This window comes from Anopheles gambiae, chromosome 3, assembly GCF_943734735.2.
Source record: "Anopheles gambiae chromosome 3, idAnoGambNW_F1_1, whole genome shotgun sequence".
In the NCBI taxonomy this organism is placed as follows: Eukaryota; Metazoa; Arthropoda; class Insecta; order Diptera; family Culicidae; genus Anopheles; species Anopheles gambiae.
In genome coordinates this window covers 55,709,751-55,714,365 of record NC_064602.1, presented here as the reverse complement: position 1 = coordinate 55,714,365, position 4,615 = coordinate 55,709,751, and the positions used below count along the sequence as shown (strand labels likewise).

Genomic DNA, 4,615 nt, shown 5'->3' with positions numbered 1-4,615 from the left:
GCCAGTTTGTGGCCGTACGAGTTTGCGAGATCGTCGAGACCACGAATGCTAGTGACTGGAATTGGGTATCCACTAAGGGAAACATTGCCGATGAAGGCACGAAATGGCAGAAAGTACCGGAACTCAGCCCGACTAGCAGATGGTTCCGTGGCCCTGACTTTTTATGGGAGTCTGTCAGCGAGTGGCCAAACAATCAAAATCAATCAGGAGAGACAGATGAAGAAATGCGTCATACTTTGCTTCATCACTCGATTAACACTTCGACTATCGAGTTCACTCGATTTTCTAAATGGCAAAGATTGGTAAGGGCTGTTGCGTATGTTTACCGCTTCTTTAATAACTGCCGAAAAGAAAGGACTAAGCAGCAAGGAGCGCTAACGCATGATGAATTGGAACGAGCTGAATACGCAATTTACAAGCAAGTACAGAAAGATCACTATGAGAATGATATAATATTACTCGATAATAGTGAGCTACAAATACATCCGTGGAAACAGCCACTTAACAAAGCAAGTCCGTTGTACAAACTGAGCCCGTTAATCGACAAACAAGGAGTGCTGCGTATGAGAGGGAGGATTGATAAATGCGTATGGGTTGGCGATGATACCAAGCGACCAGTTATCATCCCAAATCAGCATTATGCAACCGGCCTGCTGGTTAGTTGGTACCATCACAAATATCGACATGCCAACCATCAAAGGGCGATTAACGAAATAAGACTCAAATACCATGTTCCACAACTTAAAGCCACTTATAACCGAGTAAGACGCTGTTGTCAATACTGCAAAGTGCGAGGTGCCACACCACAAAATCCTGCAATGGGAGATCTCCCGTACCAACGGCTAGCTGCGTTTCAACATCCCTTCTCGTACACGGGTGTTGACTATTTCGGACCGATGGTAGTCGCAGTCGGAAGACGAACCGAAAAACGATAGGGAGTGATTTTCACCTGTCTCACCACCAGAGGAATTCACATCGAGGTTGCACATAGCCTCTCTACGGACTCTTACATTTTTGCTATCCGCAACTTCACAGCGCGGAAGGGAATGCCGTTGGAGTTCATTAGTGACCGGGGTACTAACTTTGTAGGTGCATCGCGAGAGCTCAAGGAAGCAGCGGCGCTGATTGATGCAGAACGATTGATGGCAGAATTTGTACAGCCTGGGACGAGATGGGTGCTTAACCCACCTGCTGCACCGCTTTTTGGTGGGTCATGGGAAAGACTCATCCAATCGATAAAAAAGACGCTTTCCTCCTTCGATCTTCCCCATCACCCTACCGACGAGCTGCTCCGGGCTAGGTTGAGTGAAGTAGAGTTGATTGTGAATTCGCGACCCTTGACAGACATTCCGTTAGAAAATGAATCCGAGTCACCACTAACACCAAATCACTTCATTTTAGGCAGCTCAAATGGAAGTAAGCCACTGTTGCCGTTTGACGATTCGATCCCTTTGATGCGTAAATCCTGGAAATCGGCACATTGCAGATATGTTTTGGAAGCGATGGGTTTCCGAATACCTACCAACATTGACGAGACGGACAAAATGGCACCAGCCTACGAAACCAATAGCTGAGGGTGATTTAGTATTGATAGCGGACTCCAACAACCCACGAAACTGCTGGCCTAGGGGACGCATTCAGAAGGTGTGCCGAACGGCCGACAATCAGGTACGGCCGTGACCGTACAGACTGAGAGTGGGATGATAGAGAGACCTGCGGTAAATATAGCTATTTTAGACGTCGGCACAACGTAGGTAAGCCACTGAGAGCGTCATACCGGGGGGGAGAATGTTACATGTAACTGTGCCGACAAACCGCGTGCCTCTTTTACGGCACACGCAAACCAAAACAAATAGATAATGACAGGAGATAGGTGTAAACATCTCGGCTGTCAAAGTCGATGTTCGAAATTCGGATATCGGGAAAAGGGCAACGTTCGCTGCGTAACGCGATGGCGCAACGGCCATCGCGGGAAGAAAGGGCTTAAATAGACCGTGTGCAGGATAATCGGCCTCTTTCAAAACTAGCGAACGACAAAGACCGCGTTTTTAAAACTACAGTTAATAATTATATTCGGTCGAGCCGGTGATTAATAAAGTACATTGTACGTTGGTGAAAACGGTCGTTATTTTTCATATTCGCTATCGTCGAGGAGCCGACGAAGTTGCTTTCGCAACAATTATTATAAATCAAAAATTAAAAAAAAATTAAAAATTGGGTTGAAAGTAACTGCAAAATGACATAAATAATAGCTGTTATATATACGGTTGAATAGCAACTTTTATTGGAATTAGTTCATATTCGGAAGTTTAGTTCATGTCTACAAAAAGTTTTTTAAACGCCTAATCTATACGTTTAAACAGTAATCAAAAATTAAAACTAATGCTTATATATTTACAAAACCTTGTACAGCTGTAATCTGTTTACTAAGCCATTCCTTCATTTTAACAAATTGTTCCTCCAAATTAAGGGTTTTATCGAACTCTTCCAGGGCTGATTCTGATGCAATCAATGCAAACACAAATTCAGTTTCCTGTTCAACCGGAACACTATGGTCATCATTAGAATTCGGAGAAGGTTGTGTTAAAAGCTGTTGTTGCTGCACAAGTACCTCGTCCAATTTCAGATGGACGTCAGAAATCATATTGGTGAGCGTATGTAGCTGTCTATTATTTTGTATAACAATGCTTTCAGCAACACTTCCATTACCGGCATTAGATTTTTCCATCATTACCTACAATGACGATGAAGGAAGTATCAATTTTGTAGTTTGTTTTGTTGACAACTATAATGATGCTCTAAAAATATACTTACTGATTAGCAGCACTAGCAAACAGTAAAAGAAAATAACTTTACTCGAATACACGAAGTCGGTATCACAAGACGCCTACAATAATGATAATGTTAGTAAAAGGAGTGATATGTTGAAATTTTTCAAAAATAATTATTGGTTTTATACTTACAGATTATTTGCAGAGCTCGACTACACCTTCCTCCAGACAAGTTTAGCGTTTAAAATCGAAAAAATCGGAAGCTTCGACGTACACACTACATGGGCATAACACGCGGTTTTTATACAATAAAAAGTAAACAAAACAGTTGCGTTTGATTTTTCTCATTTTGACAGCGGGTGTGGTGATGGCTTGAGCGATTTGGAACAATCATTCTCCGGACGGGATTCGATCCAATCCATGACGTCACTGAGTGCCGGTTCATTTTATGCTTATTCTCTGAGTTCTGGTTATACCAAGCAGCAGAGAATAAGCAGAGAATAAGCATAAGCGGTTTCCATACAAACTCTCTCTGAGATTGTTGAGAGGGCACACCTCACTTCAGTACATCCTTCCATAGGGACAGTTCTGGACAGACTGAGGATGCCTAACACCCGGATGAGCGCGATAGCAGAAAAATCATGGTGGATCGAGAGAGATGGGTAGACTCGGTCCAGTGTTATCCGCTGGTAAATGCATGTGTGTGTGACGAACGAAAGACTTCAAACCCCGCTTCCCCCGTATTTCATCCATAATTTTTCGTCACACGCACACACCTCTACACGGGCGGCGGTTTGCCGTCCAAAATCTAGAGAGAGAAGACAGGGCCTCTCGCTTTGGCACACAGAAAAACCTCTCAACAACTTCGGCTCTGCTACTTGGGACGAGACGTCTGTGAATGTGTGTGCGTCTTCTTTCAGCGAGCTCAACAACTTGGAGCTGCTCGTCACATCGTGTTGTCTCGCTTACACTACAGCATCGAACCGTATGTCGAACCGTCACCGCTCCGTATGTCCCCCCTCCTACGCGTACAAAACCACCAGTACAGCGCGACGCTTTGTCGGAGATGGTTGTGCGCGTTTCGTTCTAAGTCCCGCGCGCAGTGTTTGTGCGTTGATGCGCATTTCGTTATACAGGGTTTCACACTTTATCTCAAGACCGCGGGACCCCTTCCCGAATATGTCTTAGCCAAAGCCAAGATTGCGGTATGATGCTTGAAATCGTTGATGATACCTGAAAACGTTGATGATACCTGAATTCATCGGATGCAATGCTGAATCTGCGGCACATTTCTCGAAGCACACTGGTCCGCGCCGAGGACATGCGGTCGAATATTTGTTTACACGGATAACCTTTGTGTACATGAGTCTATTAGAAACTCAATTATCCCTTTCGTTTTTTACCAAAAAAGACAATTTAATAAAATGAGTGAATGCATATTTGCTTAATTAAAATACTTACAAGTGTGAAGAAAGTAGTTTTAACTGTTTAAATAATCTTTTTTGGTAAAAACACGAAAAACTAATTAATTGTTTTCAGTACACTGATTGATATACACAAAGGTTATCCGTGTAAACAAATATTCGACCGCATGTCCTCGGCGCGGACCAGTGTGTTTCGAGAAATGTGCCGCAGATTCAGCATTGCATCCGATGAATTCAGGTATCATCAACGTTTTCAGGTATCATCAACGATTTCAAGCATCATACCGCAATCTTGGCTTTGGCTAAGACATATTCGGGAAGGGGTCCCGCGGTCTTGAGATAAAGTGTGAAACCCTGTAAGTCTCGTGCTTCGGTGTGTTTTGATAAAGTGTGAAGTGAACAGTGTGTACAGACACACAT

At 43.6% G+C, this 4,615-nt stretch overlaps 1 long non-coding RNA gene across 2 annotated transcripts; it reads right to left on the bottom strand.

The window, feature by feature from the left end:
* Positions 1–2,373: 2,373 nt before the first annotated feature.
* LOC133393365 (uncharacterized) lies at positions 2,374–3,057 on the bottom strand. Of its 2 annotated transcripts, XR_009766126.1 has the most exons (3): positions 2,964–3,057; positions 2,815–2,887; positions 2,374–2,734 (listed from the first exon to the last, which is right to left on the bottom strand). It is a non-coding gene; the product is annotated as an uncharacterized LOC133393365 (long non-coding RNA). The 2 variants fall into 2 exon arrangements; XR_009766127.1 differs by having other exon boundaries at positions 2,374–2,887.
* Positions 3,058–4,615: the final 1,558 nt, after the last annotated feature.